Source organism: Marmota flaviventris, chromosome 9 (genome assembly GCF_047511675.1).
Source record: "Marmota flaviventris isolate mMarFla1 chromosome 9, mMarFla1.hap1, whole genome shotgun sequence".
NCBI lineage: Eukaryota > Metazoa > Chordata > Mammalia > Rodentia > Sciuridae > Marmota > Marmota flaviventris.
In genome coordinates, this window is record NC_092506.1 from 114,229,956 (window position 1) to 114,247,310 (window position 17,355).

General features: G+C 37.6%; 1 pseudogene; it reads right to left on the bottom strand.

The window, feature by feature from the left end:
• Positions 1-14,479: 14,479 nt before the first annotated feature.
• On the bottom strand, positions 14,480-15,416 carry LOC114100672 (guanine nucleotide-binding protein G(s) subunit alpha pseudogene; annotated as a pseudogene).
• Between the last annotated feature and the right edge of the window lie 1,939 nt (positions 15,417-17,355).

A 17,355-nucleotide genomic window follows, 5' to 3' on the forward strand; every position in this document is an offset into this window, starting at 1 on the left:
GGTTGGCATTCCTAGCAGAAGAGCCCACTTCCTGCTTAGTTGAGATAATTGAATCTAGCATTTGTATCTGTGAAAGCGAGAGATCTATTGCAGCACCCTATTCCAGTGTTCTACATTCATTCATTCAACATTCATTCATTCATTCATTCATCCATTCAGCAAAACATTTCTATAGCTACATGGAGAAAGCTCTGTGGATTATCACTGTATTCTCCATATCTGCTAGACAGTTACACAAGGGTAGGGCATTTTTAATTTAAATGACTTCTTGCACCATCTTGCCTAATGGACTAGATTGGACTATCAACATTGAGTTACTCCACTTTTTATGCCTTCCATTGCGATGACATCCAATGGAGTGAAAGCCTTCTGCCGTGTTTTGGGATTTGTGTATCCTCATTACTGTATCATTTGTGGGGTATATCTCTTCACTCCCCCTCCCTTTTTAAATTAAATACAGCTAATTCTTACTGTGGCTTGTAGCATTCCTCCTCTCTGGCCTACTGGACTCTCCCGCTTCATCTCTCTTGCCCTAGCTCCTTCCACCAGTCTTGGTGGTAGTGTATTTAAAAAGAAAGAACAAAACACAGACAAAATGAGTTGGTTTGAGGTCAGTGATAAAGAGGATATAGGTTACAAACAAATGTTTTAATAATGGTTGGCTGTATCATTCCTTGCCATGTCTGGCACTGAAAAATAAGGGCAGGGAGTGAAGGGGTATATGAATAAAAAATGACAAAGAAGAGAGAGAGGGAAAAAAAGAAGGAGAATGTCCCAGAAAGGGCTAAGCACTGCAGCTGTCTACTTCTGGGTGGTGCCTGCATATTGGGCAGAGCCTTCTGTAGGCCATGCATGGTCACAATTCTCAAAAAAATTTGTCTCTTTTCTGCAGTGTAGAAGTCCAGGATTAAATGGTCAGAAGCTTGATTCCTATCCAGGCCTCTGAAGGATATCATGTCCATTCCTCTCCTCTAGCTTCTGGTGGGTTGACAGCAAGCGGAATCCCGTAGTTTCTGCCACATCACATCATCTTCTGCCTTCATCTTCACATGGTCTTCTCCCTCTTTTGTGTGTCTCTATCTAAATTGCTCTTGATAAGGACACTAGATATATTGGATGGGCACCCCATCTTTCCCCAGTATGACCTTATCTTAACTTTTGCAATAACCTTATTTCCAAGTTAGCTCACATTCTGAGGTATGGGGAATTAGAACTTCCACATATGAATTTGGAGGCAAAAGGACACAATTCAACCTCTAATATCCAGTAAAATATCTTTTAACAATGAAAGCAAACCAAAGATTTTTGCAAATATATGAAGAATGAATTTACTGCCAACAGATCAGCAGCAAAGAATAATTAAAGTATGCTCTTTCAATAGAAATAAGATGTTACCACGTGGATATTTGGATCAAAAATGAATAAATGATGGTTCCATTCCAAGTTTTCTGAGGAATCTCCACATTGCTTTCCAAAGTGGTTGCACCAATTTTCAGTCCCACCAGCAATGTATGAGTGTACCTTTTCCCCCACATCCTCACCAACATCTGTTAGTGCTTGTGTTCTTGATAACTGCCATTCTGACTGGGGTGAGTAGTTTTGATTTGCATTTCTCTAATTACTGAAGATGTTGAACATTTTTCATATATTTGTTGGTCACTTGTATATCTTCTTCTGAGAAGTATCTATTTGGAAAGCAGTGTGGAGATTCCTTAGAAAACTTGGAATGGAACCACAATTTGACCCAGCTATTCCACTCCTTGGTCTATACCCAAAGGACTTAAAATCAGCATACTATAGTGACATAGCCACACCAATATTTATGGTAGCTGAATTCACAATAGCTAAACCATGGAACCAACCTAGATGCTCATCAACACACCTGTGTTGGATAAAGAAACTGTGGTATATATAAACAATGGAATATTAATCAGCATTAAAAGAGAATAAAATTGTGTCATTTGCAGGTAAATGGATGAAGTTGGAGACTACTATTCTAAGTGAAGTAAGCCAGTCCCCAAAAACTAAAGGCCAAATGTTTTTTCTGATTAATGGATGCTGATCTGTGATGGAGTGGGGTGGCATGGGAAGAATGAAGAAACTTTGGATTGAGGAGGGGTTATGAGGATAGGAAAGATGGTGGAATGAGATGGACATCATTACCCTAGGTACATGTATGATTGCATGAATGGTGCATCTCTACACCATGTACAACCAGAGAATTGAAATACTGCACTCCATTTGTGTATGATGAATTGAAATGCATTCTGCTGTCATGTACAACTAAGTAGAACAAATAAAATTTTTTTAAAAAAAGAAGAGGAAGAAGAAAGAAAAATCTAGCCACTAAAATGATAAATATTTCTACTAAATAAATATTATATACAAAAAAAGAAAAGAAAGATGACAAAAAAATAGTAAGTAGGTGAGCAAATACAAAAGACTCTTCTCATTTTAAAAATCTGTTTAAGGTATAATTGCACCTCCAGTATCTGGTCAAACCGGTAAGATGCCTGGAAGTTGCTAGTGTGTCCTATCAAGTGAAATGTTGAACAAACTGAAAAATCAATAACTTTCCTTAGGTCCACAAGAGATATGAAGCCCAAAGCAATCCACTGTCCCCAAATTGGAAAGACTTATAGGCAAATACAGAGAATTACAACTTACCAGAGCAGTAACTCACTAGCATAAACCTCCATGGAACTAAACCATAACTGAAAATTGTTGGAGGCTCATTGTATAAAAGTCTGAAAAAGAAAATGTCCAGGGCACTCGGTCATCAGGAGGCCCCCACACATTTGTGAGTTTTACCTCCTAGAGCTCAACCAGTTCTCACAGTAAACATCAGAGAAAAATCTTCTCATGGTTCTAGCAGGGGGAAGAGATAAGGAAACATTTTTAAATGTGCCAGAGCACAGTTTCTTAACAAGGCCTGTCCATATGAGTAATTGTCTAACCAGAACCCAATATGCTGGGCTTATCAGAGCCTAACCTGACTATTGGGGAAGAAAATTACCCAAATCCAGCCCACCCCATTTAGCTTTCCATGTAGGAGAAGGGAAATACCCAACTACAGTCCATATAGCCATACTGTTCCAAAAAAGTCTGAAGGATGGAGAAACACATCTGAGATTCACAGTTCAGGGATACTTTCCCACTAAAAGACTGAGACTTAATCATAGGTCTACAGAATACTGTCCCGCTCCTCCAACACCTTACCATCATGGTACTGAAGGCTTATTCACTACAATTCCTTTTACCAAATACATTGTGCTCAGCTATCAAGAAAAAGTGAGAAGGCATGCTAAAAAAAAATGTTTTTAAGAGAGAGCAAATATTAGAAGCAGAATCGGATATGGTGGAATTATCAAACCAAGAATTTAGAACAAATATGACACAATATAAGGATTCTCCAAGCATGTCCAACATCTTGTGTTCAATCCCCAGAATATTGTTTTGTCTTTTGGTACTGGGGATTTAACCAAGGGTACTTTAACACTATGCTCAATCTCCAGTCCTTTTTATGTTTTATTTATCAATAGGATCTTGCTAAATTTCCCAGTTTAGATTGAACTTTTGATCCTCCTGCTTGAGGCTCCCAAATCACTGAAGTCACAGGCCTGAGTTGCCTCACTCAACTGATCCCCAGAACTACAAAAAGAAAAAAGAAAGAAAAAATGCTACTAACAGCTGTAATGAATGAAGTAGGCAGCATGCAAGAACAGATGGCCAATGTAAGCAGAGAGATGGAAATCCTAAGAACCAAACAGAAATGCTAAAGATCAAAAACACTGTAATGGAAATGAAGAATGACTTTGATGGACTTATTGGTAGATGAGATATGGCTTAGGAAAGAAATTCTGAGTTTCAGGATATCATAATGCAAACTTCTAAAACATAGAAAGACAAACAGAAAAAAAGATGGGGGGAAATGTCCAAGACCTATAGGACAACTATAAAAGGTCTAACATACTTACAATGGAAATAACAGAAAAAGTAAAAAGAACAGAAAAATATTTGAGATAATAATGACTGAGGATTTTCCCAAATTAATTTCAGCTACCAAACCATATGTAATGATTAATCTGAATTGTCAACTTGTTAGGATTAAGAGATGCGGGTGTTTAATAGGCTTATGGGTGTATCAGTAAAGGTGTGTCTAGGAATGACTGGCTTGGGGGAATAGCCAACTGAAATGGAGACCCTCCCTAAGCATGGGCAGCAATGTCCAATAGGATGAGGGCTTGGATGGAATAACAGTTGCAAGAATAAGGAAGCAGCTGCAGATGCAAGCTCCATTATTCTTGAACAGATTCTTTTTTAAAAAATATTTTATTTTTCAGTTGTACACAATACCTTTGTTTTATTTATTTATTTTTTTATGTCCTGCTGAGGATCGAACTCAGGGCCTCGCAGGCGCTGGGCGAGTGCTCTACCGCTGAGCCACAACCCCAGCCCCTTGAACAGGTTCTTTACTTTTAACTTTTTTTTAAATATTTTTTAATCATTAAATGGACCTTTATTTATTTGTATGTGGTGCTGAGAATCAAACCCAGTGCCTCACACATGCTATGCAAGTGCTCTTCCACTGAGCTACAACTCTAGCCCTTCAACTCAAGCCTTCCGTCTTGGACTAGGGTAGCACTGTTGATCCTTCTTGTTCTGAGGCTTCAGCCTCTTGGACTGTGCAGCTACTGGTTCTTCCAGCTCTCCACCTTGCAGGCAGCCATTGTGGACTAGTCATGTAAGCCAACCTAATATGTCCCCCTTTTATAATTATACTTCCTGTTGATTCTGTTCCTCTAGACAACACTGACTAATACACAATAGTTCCAGGAATTCAAAAGAACACCAAGCAGGATAAATGCCAAAATTTTTAGCTACACATCATTTTTTTAAAAAATATTTATTTTTTAGTTGTAGGTGGACACAATCTTTACTTCATTTTAATGTGGTAGTGAGGTTTGAACCCAGTGCTAATGTGGTGGTGAGGTTTGAACCCAGTGCTTCATGTGTACTAGGTAAGCACTCTACTACTGAGACACAACCCCAGCCCTAGGCATATCATTTTTTAAACTATAGAAAGTCAAAGATAAGAACAAAAACCTTTTTGTATATTAATCTCTTATAGATAATGGTTTGCAAATACTGTCTCTTATTCCATAGATTTCACTTTTCACTTTGTTGTTTGCTTTTGCTGTGCAGAAACTCGTTAGTTTGACAATCACTTGAATCCAGGTGCTGGAGGTCAGGCTACAAGACACTGTACCTTAAAAAAGAAAGGAAAAATAAAAAGATAGGCAAAGTCAGAGTCAGAGACTGCTTGGGAGAAAATGGAAAGCAGGAAAAAGAAAAAATAATGAAGGAACAAATGGAATGAATAGAAAACAAACTCCATCATAGAGAAATGATAGCCTTTTCAACATGGGTGCTGGGACAACTGGACATTTGCACTCAAAAAAAAAAAAAAGATTCTAGACACACCTTATACCCTTCACAAAAACTATCTCAAAGTGGATAATAGACATAAATGTAAAATACAAAACAATAAAAATTCCCAGGAAATAACATAGGACAAAATCTAGGTTACCTTGGGTTTGGCAATAATTTTTTAGTTGTGACACCAAAGACATGACCCTGTAAAAAATTGATCAGATGAATGTCATTAAATTTAAAATTTTCTGCTCTGCAAAGGACACCATCAAGAGAATAAAAAGATAAGCCACAGACTTGGAGAAAATATTTGCAAGGAAACTTACATGCACATTACTAACTGAAAGAAGCCAGACTGGAAAGACTGCATACCATATGATTCCAACTATATGACATTCTGACAAAGGCAAATCTATGGAGTTGGAAAAAAGATTAGTCATTACCAAGGATTTGCATGATGGAAGGATGACTAGGCAGAGCTTTTAGGATTTTTAGGGCAGTGAAATTACTCTGAGTGGTATTATAATGGAAGGTATATGTCATTATACATTTGCTTATACCAATAGAATGTACAACTCCAGGAGTAAGCCCTAATGTGAACTATGGATTTGGGGTGAGAATACTGTGTCAGTGTAGGTTCATCAGGTATAACAAATGTACCACTCTGATCAAGGATTTTGATAATGAGGGAAACTGAATATATGGGGACAGGAAATCTCTGTACCTTCTGCTCAATTCTACTGTGAATCCAAAAATGAAAAAAAATGTAATTGATTAAAGCAAAAATAATAATTAATTTTAGTGCTTATGATATATAGAAGTTAATGCTTGAATAGTAGCTCAAAGGCCAGAAGGGAGAAAAAAGAAGTATATTATTGCAATTATTTTTATTGCAAATAAATTGATGTAATATTATTTGAAGGCACAGTGTGATAAATGAAGAGGTATATTGTAAACCATACAGCACCTACTAAAATAAAAATATAGCAAAGGGTAGATTCAAAAACCAATGGGGTTGTGGCTTAGTGGCAGAGTGCTTGCATTGCACATGTGAGGCACTGGGTTTATCCTCAGCACCACATGAAAATAAATAAACAAAATAAAGATATTGTATTCATGTATAACGAAAAAATATTTTTAAAAAACCAATAGCAGTCAGTGTGCTTGTTAGAAAATCTTAAAAGAGATGAATGAATTCCACTATCTGTCTTTTGTTTCCATGTCACTAGAAGAGAACATCCCAACCTGGAAAGTTCACCAACAATAATTATTTCCTCTGGGGCTGAAGAGATAAAAACAGGTGGGCTTGTTGGCCTGGCAGCCTGTAGTTCCAACTACTCAAGAGGTTGAGAATCACTTGAAGCCCTGGTATTGGGGGCCAGCCTGCAAGACCCTGTATCTTAGAAACAAATGCTAACATGATAGATTTGAATAAACATATTGATAATCTTTTTTATTTTTTATTTTTGTTTTTTAATTTGTTCTAATTAGTTTTACATGACAGAAGAATACATTTTGAAACATTGTATACAGATGGAACATAACATCTCATTCCTCTGGCTGTACATGATGCAGAGTCACACCAGTAGTGTAATCATACATGTATACAGGGTAATAATGTCTGTCTCATTCTACCATCTTTCCCATCCTATAGCCTCTCCCCTCCCTCAATCCCCTCTGCATAATCCAAAGTTCCTTCATTTTTCCTTACCCCCCCACCCAGTATGGATCAGGATCCACTTATCAGAGAAGACATTCAGCCTTTGGTTTTTTAGAATTGGCTTATTTCACGTGGCATGATATTCTCTAGTTTAATCCATTTTCCTGCAAATGCCATAATTTCATTCTTCTTTAGGGCTGAGTAATATTCCATTGTGTATATGTACCAGATTTTCTTTATCCATTCACCTGTTGAAGGATACCTAGGTTGGTTCCATAGTTTAGCTATTGTGAATTGAACCACTATAAACATTGATGTGGCTGTGTCACTATAGTATTCTGATTTTACATCCTTTGGATATAAACTGAGGATTGGGATAGCTGGGTCAAATGGTGGTTCCATTCCAAGTTTTCTGAGGAATCTCCATACTGATTTCCATAGTGGTTGCATCAATTTTCAGTCTCACCAGCAACGAATGACTGTACCTTTTCCCCCATGAATATTTTTTCCTATGTTTGTTGATTCATTGTATTTCTTCTTTTGTGAAGTGTCTGTTCAGTTTCTTATCCTATTTATTGATTGGCTTTATTTGTTTGTTTGATGTTAAGGTTTTTGAGTTCTTTTTTCCCATTCTGTAGGCTTTCTCTTTACGTTATTGATTGTTTCCTTAGCTGAGAAGAAACTCTTTAGTTCGAGTGCACTCCATTTATTGATTCTTAATTTTACTTCTTGCACTTCAGGAGTCTTGTTAAGGAAGTCAGGTCCTAAACTGACATGATGAAGATTTGGGCCTACTTTTTTTTCTGTTAGGCTCAGGATCTCCGTTCTTGTGCCTAAGTCTTTGATCCACTTTAAGTTGATTTTTGTGCAGGGTGAAAGATAGAGGTTTAGTTTCATTTTGCTACATATGAATTTCCAGTTTTCCCAGCACTATTTTTTTAATAGGCTGTCTTTTCTCCAATGTATGTTTTCAGCACCTTTGCCTAGTATGAGATAACCATATTTATGTGGGTTTGTCTCTGTGTCTTCTATTTTTGTACCATTGGTCTACATGTCTATTTTGATGCCAATACCATGCCATTTTTGTTACTATAGCTCTGTAGTATAGTTTAAGTTCTGGTATTGTGATGCCTCCTGCTTCATTTTTCTTGCTAAGGATTGTTTTGGCTATTCTGGGTCTCTTATTTTTCCAAATAAATTTCACAATGGCTTTTTCTAATTCTGTGAAGAATGTCATTGGGACTTTAATAGGATTTGCATTAAATCTGTATAACAGGGGCTGGGGATGTGGCTCAAGCGTTAGCGCGCTCGCCTGGCATGCGTGCGGCCCAGGTTTGATCCTCAGCACCACATACAAACAAAGATGTTGTGTCCGCCGAAAACTAAAAAATAAATATTAAAATTAAAAAAAAAATCTGTATAACAGTTTTGGCCATTTTGACTATATTGAATCTGCCTATCCAAGAGCAAGGGATAGGTCTTCTAAGGTCTTATTTAATTTTTGTTTCCTTTGGTGTTCTATAGTTTTCATTGTAAAGGTCTTTTACCTCTTTTGTTAATCTGATTCCCAGATATTTTTGTTTGTTTGTTTTTTGAGGCTATATTAAATGGAATAGTTTTCCTAATTTCTCTTGCAGTGGCTTCATCACTTATGGTATAGAAATGCATTTGGTTTACGGGTGTTGATTTTATATCCTGCTACTTTACTGAATTCATTTATTAGTTCTAGAAGTTTTCTGGTAGAATTTTTTGGATCTTCTAAATATAGAACCACGTTATTGGCAAATAGTGATAGTTTGAGTTCTTTTTTCCTATTTGTATCCCTTTAATTTATTTCATCTGTCTGATTCCTCTGGCTAGAGTTTCAAGAACTATGTTGAATAGAAGTGGTGAAAGAGGGCATCCCTGTCTTGTTCCAGTTTTTAGAGGGAATGTATTCAATTTTTCTCCATTTAAAATTATGTTGGCCTTGAGCTTAGCATAGAATGCTTTTACAATATTGAGGTATGTTCCTACTATCACTAGTTTTTCTAGTGTTTCTAGTACTGTATTTTCTCAAATGCTTTTTCTGCATCTATTGAGATAATCACGATTCTTGTCTATTCAAGTCTATTGATTTGAAGTATTATGTTTATCGATTTCCATATGTTAAACCAGCCTTGCATCCCTGAGATGAACCCCACTTGATCATGGTGCACTATCTTTTTAATATGTTTTTGTATGCAATTTGTCAGAATTTTTTGAGAATTTTTGCATCTATGTTCATCAGGGATATTGGTATGAAGTTTTTTTCCTTGATGTGTCTTTATCTGATTTTGGTATCGGGGTGATACTAGCTTTATAGAATGAGTTTGTAAGAGTTCCCTCCTTTTCTATTTCATGAAATAATCTGAGGAGTATCGTGTTAATTATTCTTTGAAGGTCTTGTAGAACTCAGATGAGAATCTGTCTGGTCCTGGGCTTTTCTTGTTTGGTAGGTTTTTGATGGTGTTCTATTTCATTGCTTGAAATTGATCTGTTCAAATTGTGTATGTCCTCTTGATTCAGTTTGGGTAGAGCATATGTCTCTAGAAATTTGTTGATGTCTTCAAGATTTTCTATTGGAATATAAATTTTCAATTTATCTTCTGTGTTTCAGTAGTGTCCCTTGTGATATTTCCTTTTTCATCATGAATTTTAGAAATTTGTGTTTTCTCTCTCTGTCTCTTCATTAGTGTAGCTAAGGGTTTATCAATTTTATTTATTTTTTCCAAAGAACCAACTTTTTATTTTGTCAATTTTTTTAATTGTGTCTTTTGCTTCAATTTTCTTGATTTCAGCTCCTATTTTAATTATTTCCTTTCTTCTACCACTTTGGGTGTTGATTTGTCCTACTTTTTCTAGGGCTTTGAGATGTAATGTTAGGTCATTTATTTGCTGACTTTTTCTTTTAATGAATGAGCTCAATGCAATAAACTTTCCTCCTAGCACTGCCTTCATATTGTCCCAGAGATTTTGATATGTTGTATTGGTGTTCTCATTTACCTCTAAGTATTTTTTAGTACTTTTATATTTCCTCCCTGATTTCTTCTGCTATCCATTTGTCATTCAATAATATGCCATCTAATCTCCAGGTATTGGAGTAGCTTCTATTTTTTATTTTATCATTTATTTCTAGTTTCATTCCATTACTACTTTACAATCTCATAGAATGCAGGGTAGTATTTCTATTTTTTTGTGTTTGCTTAGAGTTGCTTTGTGGCATAACATATGGTCTTTTTTGGAGAAGGACCCATTTACTGCCAAGAAGAAAGTGTATTCACTCAGTGATGAATGAAACATTCTATATATGTCCATTAAGTCTAAATCATTAATTGTACTATTTAGTTCTATAGATTCTTTGTTTAGGTTTTTTTTTTTTTGGAAGATCTATCAAGTGGTGAGAGAGATGTGCTAAAGTCATCCAGTATTATTGTGTTGTGGGTCTATTTGATTCTTAAAATTGAGAAAGGTTTGTTTGATGTACACAGATGCTCCATTGTTTGGGGCATATATATTTATGATTTTATGTCTTATTGATGTATGATTCCCTTAAGCAGTATGGATGTCCTTCTTTATCCCTTCTGACTAACTTTGTCTGATATGAGAATGGAAACCCCTGCTTATTTACACAGTTCATGTGAGTGATATGTTTTTCCTCAACCTTTCACCTTCAGTCTGTGGATGTCTTTTCCTAGAAGGTGAGTCTCTTGAAGACAGCATATTGTTGGGTTTTATTTTAAAATCCAATCTGCCAGTCTATGTCTTTTGATTGATGAGTTTAGGTCGTTAATATTTAGGATTATTATTGAGATATGATTTGTGTTCCCAGCCATTTTGGTTTACTTTTGGTTTTTAACTTGACTTAGTTTCTCCTTTGATTGACCTTTTCTTTAGTGTAGTTCCTCCCTTTGCTGGTTTTTATTGTTTTTTTTTTTTTTTCCTCCTCATGGAATATTTTGCTTAGAATGCTCTGTTGTGCAGGCTTTCTAGTTGTGAATTCTTTTGACTTTTGTTTATCATGGAAGGTTTTTATTTCATCTTCAAATCTGAGGCTTAATTTTGGTTGGCATCCATTTTCTTTCATAGCTTGATACATGTTTTTCCATAACCTCCTGGCATTGAAAGTCTGGGTTGAGAAATCAGCTGAAATCTGAATTGGTTTCCCCCTATATGTAATTTGATTTTTTTTTTTTTTTTTTTTTTTACTCTCAGGGCCTTTAAAATTCAATCCTTGGGGCTGGGGCTGGGGCTCAGCAGGAGAGCGCTTGCCTCGCACATGTGAGGCACTGGGTTTGATCCTCAGCACCATAAAATTTAAAAAATAAATAAATAAATAAACAAAATTATATCCTTATTCTGTGTATTGGTCATTCTTATTATAATGTGCCTTGGTGTGAGTCTGCTGTAATTTTGTACATTTGGGGTCCTGTAAGCCTCTTGTAGTTTTCCATTTCATTCTTAGATTTGGGAAATTTTCTGATATTATGTCTTTGAAAAGATTGTGCATTCCTTTGGTTTGTATCACCACACCTTCTTCTATTCTGATAAATCTTAAATTTGGTCTTTTCATGTTATCCCATATTTCTTGGAATTTCTGCTCATGGTTCTTACTATTTTTACTGTGCAGTTGACTTTATTTTCGAGAGTATATATTTTTTCTTCCTTGCCTGAAGTGGTCTTCTAAGTGGTCTAGTCTGTTGGTGATACTTTCCATTAAATTTTTAATTTGGTTTATTGTTTCTTTCATTTCAAGGATTTCTGCTTGATTCCTTTTTATAATCTCTGCCACTTTATTAAAGTGATTTTTCACTTCCTGTATTTTCTTTCCAATACCAACCTTTATTTTGAAGATCAGCCTAACTATGCACCTTCTAAACACCTTCCCTGACATTTCTTCTACTATGTTATCTATGAATTCTATTGTTGGAACATCTTGGTTTGATTAAAGTGCTTTGTTCCCTTGTTTTTTCATGCTGTTTCTGTGTTTTCACATCTAACAGTATGGATCTGAGGCAGTACAATTTCTACCCTGTAGTCTTATGGTGTCCATGAAAGCTTCCAGTACCTCACCTTTAAGTGGGAGACCAATATTAACAGCACCTAATGTGTTTGCACCTTTAAACCAAATAGATCCTATTAAGGTGTCTACAGTTTGTTGCAATAAACAGAAATGATGTGTTCAATTACTGTCTACAACATAAACAGTAAGTTTGCTAAAAGTGTCTACCATTTCAAATGATGGACAATGAGGGAACAGAAGTAGTATAAGACATAATGTTTATGAGGGAGAAGGGAAGATGATAGAGGTAAAAATTTATAGTAAGAGTTAGGAATTAATTGAGATTGGCTGTTAGTATAAGAGAAGTGAGAAAGAGAATCCAGGCAGACAGGTGAGAGAAAAAATATGTACAGATTTTTTTTTAAAAAAAGTAAAAATATAAGAATAAACAACAAAACTGTAATATATTATTCATACATCCCATTCCTTCATAAATTGATGCATAAAAAATATTTGGATTCAAAGATGGTAGAGATGTGAGAAAGGGCAAAAATAATGGAAAGTCTCAATGGAAAATTGAATAATTGCTTCCATTGGCTTTCAAAAACTTTCTCAGCTTCCCTTCTCTTCCCATAGGTGGGGTTGTCTGAAGTTTGAAGGTAGCTCCAGTCCATTGGGGGCCCAACTGTTTGGGTGAGTGAGCAGAGAGCAAGATGCTCTCACACCCTCTTCCAGTCTCCCCACCCATTGTATCCAGCCCCTTTTATCCCCACACACTTCAGGACTCACTGAGCTAGAGAGAGCCCAGTTTTCTCCAGTTTCTCCAACCTGTGCTGCCCCTAGGGAACTGCCTCTAGTCTCAGGCTTTCCACAGGCTTGCTAGACCCAGACTGGCCCACGAAATCCTGGCTGCAATCTGGAGCTTCCATATAGGAGCTGAGTGCCCCTCCCCCAGCTTTGAGCAATGGAAATGCAGAGACTGGCTTCCCTGGGCACTGAAGCAGGAGGATCCCCATCTCTGCTCAGCAGGGGAGTAAGGCTTTGGGAGTGGGCTGCCTTCTTGTTCCTCTGTAATACCACCTCTTACTTTCTAAGGTAGAATGTTCCACAGAATGGCTCCCCTCAATAAATAGGGCTTCAGAACATGCTCTTCCATCTTTTTTGTCTGCCTCTCTTGCTTCCCTTGTGGGAGCTGAGGCTGAGGAGCCACCACTGAAATGCCCCAAGAAAAAGGCACTTTCTGTGTCTGTGTGATTATTTAATAGCCAGCCAAATTCACCTGGAGTGACCCTGACTGATTTACTCACATGTCAAGGCAATTGACTGGGCTTTAGCTTCCCCAGGCTCTGCCTTGCTTTAGTCCCAAGATCTCAATGCCCTTTCAACTTGCAGAGAGACAGGGATATGCTCACACAACAGAGTGACCCTGCAAAGAAGCAGCCAGATGGTGGCCACTAGCACACCCAGCAGAAAGACCTCAGGTGCAACCAGACTGTAAGTACCTGGACCATATATCTCCAGTCCCTGGCCAGTGTTCCCGGACTGAGGCAGCCACGCCCCAAGATGGCAGCAGTGGCAGCAGCAAACTTACAGGTCCTGGCTGGTGTCCCAGGTTGGTGGCAGCCATGTGTAACCAAACCTGCAGGTACTATGACAATGAACTTCCAGGCAGCAGGGGCAATGGGCAGTGGGCAATCCAATGGCGGTCTGCGGGCAGTCTGCAGGCTAATTGTGGGCAATCTGTGGGTGGACGTGGAGCAGTGAGACATGGGCAGGCAATGGGCAGGCAAGAGGCAGGCAAATGGCAGATGATAGGCAGGGTCAATGAGCCTATATTGATAATCTTGATACTAATTATAAAAATACAAAACACTCAATTATACACTATGTATAAGAAACCCATATTTTGCTCTTGGTTTATTTTGATTTTTAATGAAGCCCAAGATAATACTTATTCCATTTTCTTTTTTTTTTTTTTCATTTCTGTTTGCTACTGCTATTTACTGAAAGTAAAAGAGAACTTGTGTGGCTTTTCTTTTTCCATAAGCCACCTCAAGCTTTCTAAATTTGGAACATTCAATCAATCTGAAGGGAAAAGGGAGCTCTAGGGAAAAGCTCTACGGAGAAAGGGAAGGCTACTTTGAAAATTGTAGCCTAGTAGGTGATTAACTGCTTGTACAATTACCTCTCGATTTTAATAAATTGAGTATAGACTTTAATTAAATGTGGGAGTTCCCTTCTTAGAGCAAGTGCATGCACCGGGTGATGTCATGTTCAGGGCAAGTGAAGGGACGGAAGCGAGAGTAGCGACCAGTTCACCTGGCAGTACTGATCCTCAGAAATCAGTCAGGGATAAAATACTTGGGTCACTGGTGACTCAGAAATTGCATTTCTAAGATTACTGAAGAAAGCAAATTCCATAAAATAGTCCTCAGGGTTTTTGTTTGTTTGTTTGTTTGTTTCCCAGCAAGGACTTTCTCAGCCAGCAGGTCCTGCTCATTCTAAAACAGAATCACAGCAATAGTGCACAGTCGTCTCTTATCCCAGACCCTCATGAAGAAGTTCAGAGCCTTCTGCAGGCTGTTAGGTTGTCCTCCCATATGAATGCATTGAAACTGCTGCTGACCACCATGAAGGTGATGGCACTCACTTCATTGCAGCCTTGGATCTGTTTGCTGCAGTCATCACACTGGCCACCCATATCCTCCACATGGAAGTTGGCTTTGTCTATCCATAACTTGGTCTCAAGGATCCCAGAAGTTAGTACACAGCATTAGGGTAGGTCCTGGATGCCTAGCACAGTGGGCCTGCTTGCCAACTCAATCTGTCAAGGAAGCACAGTCAGCTGGTACTGGTTGGAGCACTAAGCAGGCACATACTCCCCATCCTCCCATACAGCCATGGCCTGCTTGTAGAATTCAGGTGTGAAAAGTCAGGCATGGTCATCATGTTCAGAATGCAACCCGCTGGGAACTGGTTCTCCACTGGGAGCATGAGCATGTTCATAACAATCATGATGATTCAGTGCCTCTTTCAGTGTGTTTTTGATGTCCTGCTCTTTATTAACCCTCTCACCATGACTATTGCTCCTTGCAGCCTGCAAGTCCTCTCCATGAAATCCATTAATATGCAGGATCCTCATCTGCTTCACAAGGGTTTCATTCCAGATTCTCCAGAACCCAGCAGCAGTTGGGGCCTGGATACCTGTTTGTTCCTCTGCAGCTGCTTCTCAACTTTTTGGTTGTCTTTATACTGAGCCTTCAGCTCACTGCTCTGGATTTCAGCCTTATTATTCCTAAGGCAGTCCAAGGGGAAAGTTGACCAGGCACTAGCTGAGTTTTCACCAGGAGTGTGCTAGGCATGCTGCAAGGGTGCTGGCAACATGGATCAGATAGAGGGGTATGTGCTGCTCTAGGACCCCTGGGCTGTCACCAACCAAGATATACAAGAGCAGGAGCAGAGTAAGCTGCTCAAGAAATCCATTTTGAATACAAGACACAATCATGTCAAAAGAAAATAGTGGGGGAAATTCTACCATATTAACACCAGTCAAAGGAAGACTGGAATGGCTATCACCACTAGTATTTTACATTATTTTGGAATATCTCGTAATGCTATAAGGCAAGAAAATTAAATAAATAATATAAATATAGGAAGAGACTTCTTTTTCATTGATGGTATCACAAAATTATATATATCTTAAATCTGCACTTTATCCCACTGATATGACCACACAGGCTACGACTTTAGTAACAACATTGATACTAGTACCGTAGATCTCTTCAACTAATACATATTCAGAGGAAGTTCCTATAGTGGTTGCTGGATTAACTTTGCTTAGCACATGTTCATTACATCATCTGTCTGGTCTAATTTTTACTGCTTGATTCCTTATGATACATAGCTTAATAGCTTCCTGATTTGCTTTGATTATAATTAGAGTTGGAAATTTACCTTATCCTTCTTGGGGAAGGAGAGCAGTAACTTGAATGATTTTAATTGCTTGTTGAATAATGTCAATGTAGCTTTTCAACATTTACAAAGAAAAAAATAATGCAATTTTGAAGTTCAGCAAGTTTGTTGATGAGAAATGCTGTATCTTGTTTAATGCCTAGTACACCTCTTCCATTCTCCATTCCAGGGGAATACAAAGAATGTCCACTAACTGTGTTTTAGCCAAGATTTCACACTCTTGCCTCATCAAGGCTTTTAATAACAGGTATTGCCTTAAAAATTACAGAATTGGCAGATTTCCTTTCTCTGTTTCTTGGTACTAATAAACCAAAGAAATTTTAAGAAATAAAAACAAAAGCCAGACTGGTGCATTATTTTCTCTGAATCCTCTAATATTTAAAACATCAAACTATACCCTCTTTTTTTTAACTTGGTACTGGGAATTGAATCCAGGCAGGGGCACTTTACATTCCCAGACCTTTTTTTTTTTTTTTTTTAATTTTGAGACAGTGTCTCACTAAGTTGCTGAGGCTGGTCTCAAACTTGCAATCCTCCTGCCTCACTGAGTGCGCAAGCCTCCTGAGTCACTGGGATCATAGGCATGTACCACCACCATTCCTGGCTTTCTGCTTCACTCTCGACTTCTTTCTATTCTTCCTGCATTCAATTGTATATTCCTCCCTTCTCTTTGATAATTATATTCCTCTTTTTCTAATGAACATATTTCAAATACAAAAATCCAAAAAAAGCCTATATATACTAATGCATGAATATTTATTTTTAAATAGATGTGATTGTTTTGAAACTTTTACTTTAGATCTAACAGGGAACATTTGTAATATGCTTGCTCTGTGCCAAGCACAGTAGGTGCCATGTAAATATGGATATATTCTCATATAAAGTACATACATTTTGATTATCACATCAGCCCTATGTGATAGGTATTATTATCATTTCCATTTTACAGATGGAGAAACTGAGATGTATAGAAGCTTGTACTGTCACACAGCTTATAAATGGAAGATTTGAGAATAATCTACCTGCCAGAGTTCATGATTTTTAGCTTTGTACTATATCCTGCCTCTGACTAATACAGAGGCTAGGAAATAAAATATTAAAGATAATAAATGCAACTGCACAGTTGTAACTAAGCCATCTTCCTTCCACTCTTTCTGTAATTGTAAACAGAAGTGCAATCACCATTTCAACCCAGGCAGAGGCACTTGACATTCCCAGACCTATTGTGGACTTGTATGAGAAATACCCTAGAATATATTAATGCTTAATT